Source organism: Neodiprion pinetum, chromosome 4 (genome assembly GCF_021155775.2).
Source record: "Neodiprion pinetum isolate iyNeoPine1 chromosome 4, iyNeoPine1.2, whole genome shotgun sequence".
Taxonomy (NCBI): domain Eukaryota; kingdom Metazoa; phylum Arthropoda; class Insecta; order Hymenoptera; family Diprionidae; genus Neodiprion; species Neodiprion pinetum.
Genome location: NC_060235.2, coordinates 33,734,003 through 33,749,838, shown reverse-complemented (window position 1 = coordinate 33,749,838; position 15,836 = coordinate 33,734,003). Strand labels below are relative to the sequence as shown.

At 35.4% G+C, this 15,836-nt stretch overlaps 1 protein-coding gene and 1 long non-coding RNA gene across 11 annotated transcripts in view; both read right to left on the bottom strand.

Moving 5' to 3' along the window:
* The window catches only part of LOC124218085 (ankyrin repeat domain-containing protein 50-like), a 141,364-nt gene that overhangs the window by 34,171 nt on the left and 91,357 nt on the right, over positions 1 to 15,836 (bottom strand). For all 10 annotated transcript variants that reach the window (XM_069134959.1, XM_046624484.1, XM_046624487.1 and 7 more), the window contains one exon: positions 10,335 to 10,393. The gene's annotated coding sequence lies outside the window, so the exon portion shown is untranslated. The remainder of the gene's footprint in view (positions 1 to 10,334; positions 10,394 to 15,836) is intronic.
* Positions 4,502 to 6,631, bottom strand: LOC138190789 (uncharacterized). Its single transcript, XR_011176860.1, has 3 exons — positions 6,473 to 6,631; positions 5,120 to 5,178; positions 4,502 to 4,781 (listed from the first exon to the last, which is right to left on the bottom strand). It is a non-coding gene; the product is annotated as an uncharacterized lncRNA (long non-coding RNA).

The window sequence follows — 15,836 nt, the reverse complement described above, 5'->3', positions numbered from 1 at the left end:
GAAATGCGGCTTTGGAAATGAAACGCGTGCAGAAAGAGATGGAGAAAACGTGCGGGAAGGGGAGGATTGTATAGGTATAATCACACGGAAAATAGGGGCGGGCAGATAACCAAGCGAGCGTCGAAAGTTTCGGACAGATCGTTTTCAACAAATTTAAATCCATACGGGCGAATCAAAAATCGTAAAATCATTAATTTCGGAAAGAAATTCAGGGAAAAATTGTAATTCATCTTCGAAATATTACTTACACGAAAATCAAGCATTTTGTACTCAGGACGCGTCGTCGCGGCGCGTGGATTTTATACGTACGTACATCCCCTTCATTTATTTCGTACAGAAACCACCGGACGTGAGGAAAGTTTCGACCCTTGGAAAGTTGACGAAATTGGTTAATTAACTCGGGCCGGAGGGAAGCAAAGCCGGGATGAAGTTCGGAAAACAAATTCATGCAGTATACCGAAACCGCGGTAGTCAATTAGACAGTTAACAGAATTATAATCATACACACCGCGATCGTGTTTTAAAATAATACGGTCTTTGATATGAGGTAATTAGTTAAAAAAAAAAAAATTAAAACCAGAGAAATCCCCTTTGTTTTGCAAAAAAGCGAGGAAGAGGAAGAAATAAATTAAACTTGAAGTAAGGAATCAAAATAAGTATATAAATAGATTAAAAAAAAAAAAAGAAATAAATCAAATAACTGATAATACTTGAAGTCAAACACGAAACGCACGATGCGGTTCAACGAATTTTTTTTTTTTTGCGGGATTTTACATCGACAAAGAAAGGAAGAAGAAAGGAAATTTCGAGGAGGTGAGTTGCCGTAACGGCACTCGAAAGTTTTTCACAAAATAAATAAATAAAATAAAATCAAATACAGTAAGTGAAAGAAGTGAGATAAAAGTACAAAAGAACCTGGGTATCGACCGTGTTCAACGATATTTTTCCCTTTTCATAAAACTCTGCATATATTTGCTTATACGTATACGACATGCAGACTTCAGCCTGACTTTGCACTCAGCGAAACAAGATATTGAGTTGAAAAACTTTTCGATATTTTAACTCCAATTTCGTTCAAATTTCTTCTCTTTCTTTACATACCCGTATAATGCTCGAAGAACACAAGACCGACAACGTAAACGACTGCATTCGCAGTGTCAAAATATTCAACGCCGTTGCTACAGCTGTAGATCGAAAACTACGGAAAGGTTTCAGTTTCTTTCGCGTTTCCTTGCTGTTTATGATTATTTTAGTTTTTTTTTTTTTTTATTTTTTTTTTTTCCATCACGCATACAACTTGAAAGTTGGCTGAATCTCGGGGAGAATACGGGTGAAACGAGTTTAGAACTAACTTAAAATTCTCGAAGCGATACGTAGGCACCCGACGTGTCGTTACGATACTTTCAATAACTCGCATAGCAGATAAACCTACGATCAGCAGGAACATCGACAAACGTTCCAATTCGTACAATTTTCAGTCCAATTCGTTGTCCCAATTCAACGGATTCTTTTATTTCAACGGAAATTTCAACGACGGCGAATAATTAGCTCTCGTCGTCACAGCGTAACGCCCGCGGGTTTAAACCCATATATTCGCGACGTTTCATTGGGACATATGTATGTAACAAGGTGTTATACGTGGGATACGAAATATCTTCCCGACCTATTTACCGATGACGCGACGATTCACAGTCATTCGACTTTATCAATTCGACGTAAGGCTCCGAGTGTAGGTGGGCATAAAAGATGGAGAATCGAGGTTGAACGTCGGTGCTTGCAAAGCGTGACGAAGGAGGATTGTATTTAAGCGACGGCCGAGGAATAGTCGCGTTATCGTCTCACTTCTCGTCTTCTCTTACATTATTGATCAACGTATCGTACGTACAAAGGTACGTTACCTACAGCATGGCGTTAGAATGTTTCTCGTCCTCGGATTCGATCGTTGAAAACATGAGCGTAGGTATGTATAATACGTATAGAACACTGCAAGCACCTCGCAGGCCTCGGGGTTTATCGTCTCCCCACACAGCACAATATGTTTCAGAAATGTTTCAGAAATGTCTTATCAGAAACATGTTATATTCCATTGCAACATTTCAGAAATATGTCAGAGATATGTCCATGTCCGCATATATAACTAACGTTTTATAGCTGACATATGTCAGAAATATGTCAGGAACATTACGGTAATATGTCAGAAATATATCCGCGATATATTTCAGAAATGTTTCAGAAATGTCTTATCAGAAACATGTTATGTTCCATTGCAACATTTCAGAAATATGTCCATGTCCGCATATATAACTAACGTTTTATAGCTGACATATGTCAAAAATATGTCAGAAACATTTCGGTAATATGTCAGAAATATTTCCGCGATATATTTCAGAAATTTTTCAGCGATATATCTGAAAATGGTGACTGATATATTGCTGAAACATTTCCGAAAGATATAGTGAAAATATTTCTGATATATTCCACAATACATTTCAAAAATCTTTCAGGTAATAAAGAAAGTCCTGAATCTGAGTAAAATGATTAATTATATAGGTATCTTACAAAGTTATTTATTTTCAAATACATTATAAAATCGTACAGACTCATGTCCATATTAAGTCGTGAATCGAAGGCTTCTTTTGAAATATACATGAAAGTAAGTATAGTCTTCTTCTCAATATAAACTTATCGTTATATTATTATAATTATATTATTTTGGGAACAATAATGCATATGAAAATATAGGTTTCAATAATTAAGCTGATATAGGGCAGTTTTTTGCTTTACACAATATTTACAAAGAAATGTTACGTAACACACGTAGTAAATGTTACTACACATTAGGGTGGGCCAAAAAAAATGAGTATTTTTTTTTTTACTTCATACTCTGAAAATCGGTTGCTAGATACCTCTAAAGAATTCTCACCAAATATGAGCTCTTAATTTTGATAACAAGGTCCTCCGCTTTGCAATTTTCCATTTTTTCCTGAGTATTAGAAACAAAAATTCATATCTCTTTGACAACTGCTCGTTAAAAAATATCTCCCCTCATATTCTTGTAGGAAATCGAACGCTCTACAAAAAAGGTCTCTTACAATTTTTTCGTAAACCTTACCGTTTAAAAGATATCAAAGCTTAAAGTTTGATTATTTTGAGAGAAATTTCTGTTTTGCTTATGAATTTTTTAACTCGCTTACAAAAAATTTTGATGAATTGCACAACTCATAGTTTTGTAGGAAATTAACTGCTCTACAAAAATGGTGTCTTATGATTTGTCGATTAAGTTAAGCGTTTAAAAGATATTCATCGTCAAACTTCAATGCATACTAATTTTAACAGTTTTTGATGAATAATTCGAAAAATTTCAATTTAATTTATAAGCTTCATGAAAATTTATTCCAATGTGAGTTCCTAAGAAAAGAGAAATGTTTTAAACTATTTTTCTTTTATTTTTTTAGTTCTATATATTATAATATATATATAGTTACATATATTATATAGAACTAAAAAAATAAAAGAAAAATAGTATAAAAATATATATTAAAAATTGAAAATTAAAAAATATATATTATATAGAACTAAAAAAATTAAAGAAAAATAGTTTAAAACATTTCTCTTTTCTTAGGAACTCACATTGGAATAAATTTTCATGAAACTTATAAATTAAATTGAAATTTTTCGAATTATTCATCAAAAACTGTTAAAATTAGTATGCATCGAAGTTTGACGATGAATATCTTTTAAACGCTTAACTTAATCGACAAATCATAAGACACCATTTTTGTAGAGCAGTTAATTTCCTACAAAACTATGAGTTGTGCAATTCATCAAAATTTTTTGTAAGCGAGTTAAAAAATTCATAAGCAAAACAGAAATTTCTCTCAAAATAATCAAACTTTAAGCTTTGATATCTTTTAAACGGTAAGGTTTACGAAAAAATTGTAAGAGACCTTTTTTGTAGAGCGTTCGATTTCCTACAAGAATATGAGGGGAGATATTTTTTAACGAACAGTTGTCAAAGAGATATGAATTTTTGTTTCTAATACTCAGGAAAAAATGCAAAATTGTAAAGCGGAGGACCTTGTTATCAAAATTAAGAGCTCATATTTGGTGAGAATTCTTTAGAGGTATCTAGCAACCGATTTTCAGAGTATAAAGTAAAAAAAAAAATACTCATTTTTTTTGGCCCACCCTACTACACATACTATACTAGTGCGTAGTACGAAATGTAAAGTCGTGAACCAAAGGCTTCTTTCGAAATATACGTGAAAGTAAGTATAGTCTTTTTCTCAATATAAACTTATTATTATATTATTATGTTTATATTATTTTGGAAACAATAATGCATATGAAAATATAGGCTATAATAATTAAGCTGATATAGGGCAGTCTTTTGCTCTGCACAATATTTACGAAGAAATGTTACGTAATACACGTAGTACATGTTACTACGTATAGTTACTACTATACTAGTAAATATGGTGTATAGCAAAATACTGCCCTGTATCAGCTTAATTATTATAACCTATATTTTCATATGCATTATTGATTTAAAAATAATTTAATTATTATAATATTATAATAATAAGTTTAAATCGAGAAAAAACTATACTTATTTTCATGTATATTTTAAAAAAAGCGTTTGGTTCACGACTTTACATTTCGTACTATACGTGCTTAACGTGCTTCATTCTAATAATACTTAATTTAGTTTGTTGTTCAACGAGTCGACGTTTATGTCTATCTGAATAGCAGTCGTTACTTTTTCTTTTACGTGTCATTTTCTGAAATCAAATATCATAAATAATACAAGTATAATAAAGTATAATATTCAATGTTGCAAACATAAAACTTTGAATAACAAAAGGTCAGTCAATAATTTCTCATTTGATGTGCAGGAAAATAAAAGTTTATTCTGAAAACAGTCTGAGAACTAATGTTTGTCAGGGTCTACTATACAGTTGACTGCAAAGTTAAGTTGTTTAACATAAAATATACACTGAAAATATGGACGTCATGCCACTATTGATATTAGATTAGTGTGATTGCCAATCGAATGGTAGCTGGTTACCCAATCATTTGATCAAACATAAACTAAATGATTGGTTAATAATAGTCTTACCTAAAACGTATGTTGTATATTTCGAATACACAGTTGACTGTCAGCTGCTCAACCTTTTCCTGCAATTATTACAGATGTTTCAAGATTTAGTTGTAAATACGTGAGTGTGATTCAAAGCAAATAACATGTAATTACTGATCGGCGGTCTCCACCTAGCCTGATATCTTTCTAACTAAAGCTAGATTACACGAGGCTCAAGGTGGTATACGCCAGATTGAAATAACGTATAAGCAGAATGTTTTGTGAGAGTATATTCTGCTATTTTATAATCAACAATGATAGGAATGTGCATAAAACTGAAGCTGACATAGGACGTATATACAGAGCTCTGTACATGCCTTATACAGCTTTTTATGAAATAGCCTTGTTCTATTTGGGCCAGCGAGATACACTAAGTGTTTCATTAGGGCCCGTCTATATGTATAGCGTGAAAAATAATTATAATGCATAATAATATCCTATAATAATTATAGTTAAAATGTTAAAAACGTACAGTTTTGAATATACAGGCCTCAATCAGTAATTAACTAGTGAAAAGTAAACCGAAGTTTGATAACGGTCGGCGTATCTTCAAGTTTCAATTGATCAACAATTTAGTATAAATTAAAATTAGCCTTTATTAATAAATCGCGACACTATACGAATATCGGAATATGCATAATTTAATACTGCATAAGGCAATTATGCCGTATCGTGTGATTTTCCATCAAGGGGGAAAATCATTATGCAATTTGAAGGATAATTATCAGGACGAATTTTTCTTTGGTGAATCATTCTGATTTGGATAAACGAAGATCTGTTAACCAAAAAATATGAGAAAAAAACCAGAAATTTCCACACACAATTTCCACTATTTCTGACTTTTTCTAAATATTTGGTCAAACACTCTTAGTTCATCCAGATCACAATGATTCTCCAAAGGAAAAGTTATTCTGACAAAAAGTTATCCTTCAAATACGTAGCATGATTTTTTCAATTCTGTGGAAAAGCAAACGAGTACTCACTCGTGAGAGGTCAACTGCGGTTAGGAAATAACCTTGTTGAGTAAACTATAAAAAGATTTAATATTATAGATGTTTCATAGTTGGGAAGTCAACGATCGTAATTATTTTATTTAATTCACAGCTTGACAAAAAATTATAAGCAGTATAGTACTTTCTGTTCACACATAAGCCGGTATTTCAATTGCATACCATTCAACACGTGGCGGCCAAGGATAGCCGATTTAGCAAGCAAACTGCAGAACCGCGTACATAGCAAATATGCACGTAAATATGTAATTATGCCAAGTAGCTGAGGATATTTTTTGGTCTAATCCTCTACACTTTTATTGGAAATTAAACATTTACTTACCAAATATCCACTTTTCTTGCCACGTGGGTTTCTGTAATTTTCTCAAGAGATCCGTGGTATCTAACGACCTGTGAAACGCGGTGCGAAAGAACAAGAAAGCTCGAGAATGAAGGATGGAAGAGTGCACGACGCTGCGCGACGGTGATGCGCGAAAAATTGGCGCGCGACGCTCGACACTCGCGCTCGAGTATGCGACGTGATGCCATATTTTTAGGGTTTTTCAGCGCTTACTCGCGGATAAAACGCGAATAAATAAGGCGCGTTAATTTGAATTAATATAAGTACGACGGTAATTTTAATAAACATATACGTAGAATAAGAATGTGAATAAATATTATAATATTACAATTAGTGTAAACCGGTCACCCAGGAATCAAAAAGGAATGTTAATTGTTGATGAATTGTTTAGTTAAAATATAAACACTGCTTGTTTATTCTTATATAGTTCAGACGTAAATAACGAATATTTATATGTATCCGTTTAAGGCGTTCGAAACCACCACGTCCAATACTTGAATATTCTAAACATTGGAATTTGGAAGTATCTGGTCAATGTTATACTGGTTTTAAAGTAAACACGCATTCGGTGTGGACCACACTTTCGGACCCGTTCTCACGAGTCCCTTTGGCATCTCCCATATCTCCTATATCTCCCAAAATAATTATTTTTTCGACCTGGGACCAACGGCATTCTATTCTTAAATGTATTCTAGATTTTTCGAGATGGTTTTCAAAAAATCGATTTTTTGAAGCCGTCACAGTGGTGTTGTCCCTTAAGAGATATTGTTCGAGAAAATTGGTAGATTCAACAAGACAAATGAGAATTATGACGCCCAATTCGTATTCCGTCAAAAAATCTTCACTTCGGTCTTCTTGACTGGACGTAGCTCAGTATGCATAATCATTAAAGATCCATAACTTTATGAAAGGTATAAATATTGAAAAACTTTATGCACGTGTCCATTATGGAAAATTTGAAAAATGACAAATTTTATGAAAAATACTTATGTATACACACATAAACGGAAATATTACTGAAACGTTTCGAAAGTTCGGGTGATGTTATATTGCGCTTGAAATATTTCTGAAATATATTTATAATATCAAAAATGTTATATTGCATTTAAAATATTTCTGAAACGTTTCGAAGGTACCAGTGATGTTATATTGCATTTGAAATATTTCTGAAACGTTTCGAAAGTACCGGTGATGTTATATTGCGCTTGGAATATTTCTGAAATGTATTTATAATATCGAGAATGTTATATTGCATGTGAAATATTTCTGAAATATATTTGTAATATCGAAAATGTTATATTGCATTTGAAATATTTCTGAAACGTTTTAAAGGTACCAGTGATGTTATATTGCATTTGAAATATTTCTGAAATATATTTATGATATCGAAAATGTTATATTACATTTGAAATATTTCTGAAATATATTTATAATATCGAAAATGTTATATTGCATTTGAAATATTTCTGAAACGTTTCGAAGGTACCAGTGATGTTATATTGCATTTGAAATATTTCTGAAAGGTTTCCGAAATATTGGGAATGTTATATTGCAATTGACATATTTCAGAAACATTTCAGAAATATTCCTGAAATTATGTAATGAATCTGAAATGTTGTAACATTTCGGAAATATTTCTGACATATTTCGTGCCGTGTGGGTCGTTACACCGTCGTCGCGACACACTTTCAATTCTATGAAAGCTCCCTTGCATCTGTATTACATTAACGTTTCCCTCCTATTTCTCTTCTTCCATAGATCATACTACATCTCTGTCTTATTGACGATGAATCGACGACGAACAAAACATACACGGAGCCAACTTTCCACCCACAAAACTTTGTATTACATACATGTGTATGTATAAATATACGTACAGGTATATAACGTATTACGCATGTACATACGTTTGGAGGTAGTCGCGTTACAGGACAGTATACTGTAAATATGAGTAAATTTGAGTATGCCGTGTATTACACGTACATAAATAGGTATCTGTACACCTATTTCGTGTAAAAAATGTGTCAAGATAAATTTCTGTTGATTATATGAAGAAAAATTTTTTTGAAATTGAATTCGTGGGAATTCAAGTGTTTGTTTTTTAAATACGATTGGGATAAACGTACATAGCGACACAGTCAATGCCTGCGAACTTTTTTTTTTTTTTTCTTTTTTTTAGTTTTTCAATATATTCGTTCAATGGTGAATTTGTTACGTAGTTCAAAAGTTTACTCTACACCTACGGTGACATAAATTTCACTGTCAAGTATAACCCATGCGATGTATCAAAGTGTTAATTTTCATAAAATCTGCATAAGATTCACGAAACGACGATTTCGTTAATTTTCTTTACCTTTGTCTCTTTGTGAGCTAAAATAAAAACGAAAAGTAGGAAGAAAAATCGGTCGAGGACACGCGATGTCGAAATTAGGCAACAAGAGCGAGAAGAAAGAAACAAACAAATATGGCAAAATCCGCGATTCTTTAAGATTTTGATAATCGCCCCTCTCCACATTCGTACATGCATGGTATTTTTTCATTGAAACGGTGTCGTCGTCTCGAACCGAGTCTTCGCGCTTCGCAATCGTTGAGTTTATAACAACGAGCTCGACGCTCTCTGGCCGACCGCCGACGTTCGTTTTCAATCTTATATTAAGGAAATCAAGCCCATGACGGACCGAGCGCACAAAACCCACGCGGCGACACCGCACACGTTTAATTGTCGACCCTAAACTGTGACCCGAGACCAAAAGTCCCCTGGAGATTAGCGAAGGGTCGAAAGGGCAGATACTCAAGCGCCATACGAAAGATGCGAGGATCGATTCGCATCGCCTCGTGACGTAACCTGTGCACGCACTATACACACACACAGCTACTCGCTGGGAGGGAAAAAATGAGAGCAAACGAGAGTAAACGAGGTCGCGGAAGGGACGATTCCTTACCCTGCGTCTCGATCTCTCCGTCCCGAGTTTTTTGAACTCGATATCCATATTGCACGCATTATTATACAATACACGCTGTCGCCATAAAAGCCAGTCACGAGCCGTTAGCCGATGACTTTATTTTTTTTTCTTTTTTAACTGTTACATAACCCATTTGACAAATCTCTTCTACCGTCAGTGCATAAATTATATATTTAGGAACGAACGACGTACCGGTAAAAATTTTATGCTGGCGTCGCAAAACAGGGAGACTGATTTCACGTAAAGAATGATGAACTGTTCCAATTATTTTTTTTTTTTCCTATTCTTACATGCAATTAGATACCTGTAATTTTAATGCTTCTGTATTTTATAATCTCAAGATACGAGTTGAGAGTGCAATAATTATTTCGCATGTAGTTGATTGTGCGAAATATAATATTTGTTGCGATAAAGCGACTAATGTAAAAGTCAGACAAGCATATGTAAATCGGCGGGTGTGTGTGTGTGTGTGTGTGTGTTTGCGTTTATTATACTGGTTACGTCGCCTTACTATACGATCGTACAGTAGTAAGATATATGAAGGTGCTCGGCGCATCGTGGATTTTAAAGAAGGGATGCGGGTCGAGAAGGAGAGAAAGAAAGAAAGAAAGAAAAAGAGAGAGAGAGAGGTATACACTGATACAAGCTTATAAAGAATATATATAGATGCACATAGTTGGCAGCAAACAGGTTTTGCTTGGCAAAATTAAGCGGCGCCGATTTACACGTTGATATGGTGCGAATGAGATTTTTTGTTAAAATTTTGTTAGACACTTTCAGCGTTAGCCAGCTTAAAACTATGATATAACAAGTATGCGGTCATGATTTTTTATCGCCTATGATTCGCTGTAGTAGATGCACAGCCGTAATCTTCAACTTACCTCGATTTTTGATGGTCGCAGATGCGGTTCTCGAAAAGCTGGCTGCTTGCTCCTCGTGTCTGAAGCAGACGAAAAATTTCAAAATCAATGGATGTTTAAAAAAAAAAAAAAAATACGATCGTATTGTTAAAGGATCGGACTGAAACTCTGTACGCCAGTCTCGGATAAAAAAAAAACAAAAATTAAAAAACCCGAACACTTTGTCCATTCAATTGATTCATTCTACCAAGTTTTTAATATGCACGAAAAAAATCTTGCAAGATACAAGTGTTCAACGAAAAAAAAAAAAAAATCATTATGCGCGTGATTGGCCGGCAAAGTAATAAAACTGACAATGAAACTGAAAGATCATTCATCGAGTGGAAAGCAGAATTGAATTATATCTGTGCAATTTATGCTCATCTCTCAGATGCATCAGTGAAATAAGTATAAAGCAACCGTGTTGAAGTGACAGCAAATAACGAAAAAAAGAAATTAATAATAATAATAATAATAATAATAATAATAATAATAATATTGTAAAATGTTGAAGGAGTCGAAGAGATTGTAATTGATCATGCTCGGTTTACATTAATATATATTTATTACACATGACTGGAGATAATTCGTTGATATCGTTTGTCAGCTGTACATCACAGTTTTACACAGCCGTATACATATGTACATGCATGTACAATACGTCTGCTCGATAATAATATCCCAGCCAAATATTGACTATTGTCGGACAATTTGTTATACAAGCTGGTTAATGTTTGTCAACGCTGCGATAACATTCGAAGTAAATAATCAAATATTTGTCAACCTCTGATGACCCCTCGATGAGTTTAGAATTTTTCAGCACTTTACGTGTGATATCTCTTTCCATTCTTCGCATCACGTCTAATAAATAGGGCGTACTTCGACAGAAGGGCGAACCGCTTGTGTGTTTGCAGAAACACAAGCCGCCGTGTGCGTAAAGTTTGGAAAGCAATGATATGATTGATCGCAGATCGTGACGGGCGTTTGAAATACACACTTCGTGACAAACGGCTCAAGTTTTTATTAATAAATGAAAAAAACGTGTGGATCGATTGAAGAGAAACGCTTCTTACTAGGGCATAAAATTCCGGCCGCGTCTCGCGTTCTCTGCAGTGTGACGGGAACAAATTTATACACCCACATCGTCGTACGGATCGTGATTCAAGATTTGCGTGAGATTCATATCAAAGTTGACAGCGTTTTTGAAAATCCATTCTGAAACTTGAGAAGAGATGAAATTTTTTACTTAGTTTCAGATGATGTCTTTCGAATTTCTCTTCGTCTCTGAAAGCCTGCGCTGCAGAGCTGAAGAGGCAAGAAAACAATATTTCATTTCTCTCTTTCTCTCTCTCTCTCTCTCTCTCTCTCTCTACCTCTGTCCGGATTTCCTTTTATATACGTCACGTTCGTGAAGATGCAGAGGATGAACTCGAGATCCGAGGTAGGTAATCGAAAACGCTTTCTTAGCTAAGCCACTTTATCCCGGAGGACTTCCTGTTCCGATTTTCATCGTGGAATAACCGTGAAGGGGGGCGTCTCGAGTGCCCTTAAGCCCTGACGTCAGAGACAACCTACTGTACATTATTCGCGACGTATTTAGGGTATTGCGAAAATTTTCACACATATTCGAGGAATACCGCGACGTATCCTTGGTACGTTATACGTATATATTATACACAATTGATTCGAACGGGTCGTATACGTCATTATTTTCTCATAATGAATGTCATTCTACGTTTGCCGCGGCATATCGATTTCTTTGAAGTTCCATGCACGACACAACGAGTCGTACGCACTTCCGGATCGCAATTTATTTTCACATAGTTGCAAGCTTGTTGATAATTAATAACGGACAGCCGTAAGTTATTGAAGAGCCGGTACGTCGTATGCCTACATACGTGTGTACGTGTGCGTATGTATAAATAATTGAGTAATCTAATGAAAGAACGCAATAACCACGAGCCCAAACACACACCGGGGCCTCCGTCTAATGCATCGCTTCACGAAACCATCAATCACGCAGGTTTGACGGTTATCCCTGATAAACGGCGAGAAAGAGAGGCGAAGAAAAAAAATAAACCAATATAGAATAAGAGAGAAAGGTGGGTGAAAAAAAATAAATAAAAAATACACCCACAACCTTTTGCAGTTCGCTATCTAAATTGTCACGCAATGTTTTCCTAATTGTTCCCGCGCGGCGGGGTTCAACTGATTCGCAGACGTATTATTATTACAACATCGTGGCAGTTGACGGAGTGAATTTTTTCAGGAATACATTCGAGTCGTATTTCGATCCAATTAGCCGCGTTAACGTTCGCGTAAATTAATTTCGCAGATAAACAAGTCTTGCAAGAACGATTACATTTATCGATAATAATTTTTGAAAACGGTTTGTGAGAAGAGGAAAGAGGAAAATAAGGCTCGTGGGTTTCGACGGGTTTAATACCGGCTGATCCTAAACTCTCGAGAAGCTTATATGCGCGTGTCAGTAGAAATATATGACGTACGATTCGAGTTCCGTACGTTTCGGATACGGAGCTGAAGTGCGGCCGTGGCTTAACCGGCGTCCCGAAAATGTTGGGCAACATCTTGGCTCCGGGCCATAAAATTGGGAACCGGGAACTGCAACGTGGCGGCCATAATCCATTGACACCCGGGACGCGTCGTCGAGGACGAAGAGAAACCAGAAGGAAGGAAGCAAATAAGGAAGGAAGGAAGGAAGGAACGAAGGAAGAAAGTACGAAAGAAGGAAGAACTCGATTCTGGTTTTGGGTTACGTTGCAGCCCTGGAAAACATCGAGTTCACCGTTCCCGAGAGATGGAAAAGGAAATTTCAGCTATTCGCATACTTCTTGTTTACGTACACGTACATAAATTATTTCTTTTTTGTTTTTTTTTATATATTAAACTAGGAATAACGAATTTATTACCAACGAGTTTCGCTATTCCTAAAACGCGTCTCAAAGTCCTCGCAACGTATGGCATGCGTGTACGTAATAGGTGAATTTTCAGCGAAATACAAGAGACCAGTGAATTCTGTTGGTTTCTTTCTTTCCTTCCAACCCCCGACGAATTTCAGGCTCCCTTAGGCGAATAAATTTACGAGAGAGAAAGAAGCCCGGTTATAGAGTTTAGAATAAAGTACGTACATACTCGGTTCTCTGGCAGCAACCGACCGGCAGTTAGAGGTTGAGTTCGCATATAGATGAGCTGTTTTCTATCGAACGCTGTACTGCAGGTATATACACATATATATATATATATATATATATATATATATATATATATTTATAATGCGATGGCGTATATTGAGGCTTCTTCAATATTTATCGTATCACAACCGAGCAACTTCTTCGATATTTCGTATCCCTGAACAGCGTCGACCAATTCTCATCTTAAATCCGATCGCGCAATCTTCGAGAGATTCGAAATAACCAGAAACAGTACAAACATTGACTACGGTATATTTTCGTTGAAAGCTGTACTAAAAATTTTTCCACATTCAGTTTGTAATATGAAAAATTGCGAACGCGGGATGGGAACATTCGTCGATAAATTATACGACCGATAAAAATTTGTCTTACGATATAAATATTGATTACCGAGATAAAGAAAAAAAAAAAACCAACAAAAAAACAAACAATGATAAAGTATTTTTGTCGTAATATTATTCAAGGCGAGCGCACCGCGTTCTTCCATGCAATGAAAGAAATGAGAAAATTTTATTTCAACGAAAAAAATTGGAATTGTTTAGGAGTACCAAAGTTTTTCCACCGTATCACTGTGTACACCTTAATACATACAAACAATCTTCGGTAACATATTCTCCGGGGAATACGAAAGAATTACTTTACTTCCTCGTGTGTTGTATCACGACGGTTTTACAACACGGGGACAGATGGTGAGGCTACATGGGGAATGAGGCAGGCACCTTCTACCTACCGTCCGAGAAGAATATAAAAATCGAGTAAACTTTGACACTCTGCGTTATAAAGTATCTGTATACCTACGTGTCTACATAAGCTATTTTTAACCAACGACATACAAAGGTGGAGTTTTGCAAGTTTGCGCAACTATGCATATAGGTAGTTTGTATAGGGCATAAAGACTAGTCCGAAATAATTAATGTACCTACTCGCGCCGCAATCGAAACACGGAATTGTCACTGGAATATTTGGTCTGCAGTTCAGCGTGGGGTGGGAAAGAAGAATAAAAAAAATACAAAATTGGCCCGAACGAAAGAACAAAACAGCCCAACGAATAGGAATACATTACGCGGTCTAGACTTTACGGGGAGAAAGAATCGTGGAGTGCATGCAGTTTCGATCCTAAATGTATAATAAATGTCGTTCGAAGAACTTGACGCATCAAATTAAAAAACTTCAAACGTTGAAAATCTTGGCATATCTTATTTTATTTACGCATCTCGCTGTATCACGGTCGTTTTCGTAAAATCTACGGAAAAAGAAGAAAAAAAAGGGGGGGGGGGGGAAGAAAATAATTCCGCGAGGATATATATCGCTCGTATTGGAAGATACTGTAGTCCACGGACGAAGGCGAGAGTTCTGGCAAGCTGACATCTCAATGGGGATCAAGGTTGATGGATACGCTTAACGTGAGGGTCGATATTTTATCATCTGCCATTCGGTGGCTGTTGCGGGTTTACTGCGGTGTCCTGATCAAACTCGAGGGAAAGGCCTGATCGAGTTTCTAACATGGGGAAAAATTTACAACCTGGTGTCACGTCATAGGTATACATACACATGTATGTACATTAGACTGTATGAAAAATAAAAAAACAAACGACTATTTATTTCAAAATTCTAGTCGAAAATATTGTTTCAAATGACGATAAAAAGATGCTGTCCAAGTTTCAGCTCTTAATATTAATATTCAGAGATGCCTCGTCGCGATTTTCTATTTCCCATTTAAATATTTAAAGTCAAAGGCCAACACGGGCCGTAAGTAACATTTGAAAGAGTAGATTTATCATTATATTATAAGAGAGCCTTTTCGCAGAGCGTTTCGTTCTCTAAAAAAATGAATCCTGGTCTTATCAGTACAATAATGCGTTGATGAGTTATAAAATTCCAAACTTAAAAAAAAAATTTCCCAGGTTATTTGAATAGGAAATAGAAAATCGCGATGAGGCATCTCTAAATATTAATATAAAGAGCTGAAACTTGGACAGCACTTTTGATCGTCGTTTGGAATTTCGAAAAAAGAAAATCGTCGATTTTTTTGATACTGTCTAATGTACACATAAAAAAATTGCACGAGGTTTAATTATAGGCAGATATACTCGATGACTTCATAAACTGTTAGATGGTGAAATTACTGTTCCAAGGAATAATAGGCTTTATATTAAACGAAGAACGGGGGAAAGGCAATCCGTGGTTGCGGTTTTTCGCCTAATCCACACCGCAGGAATAATTACGAAATAAAATAATGTTGTAGTCGGAACAAGTGTTTTTAGAAATGCGA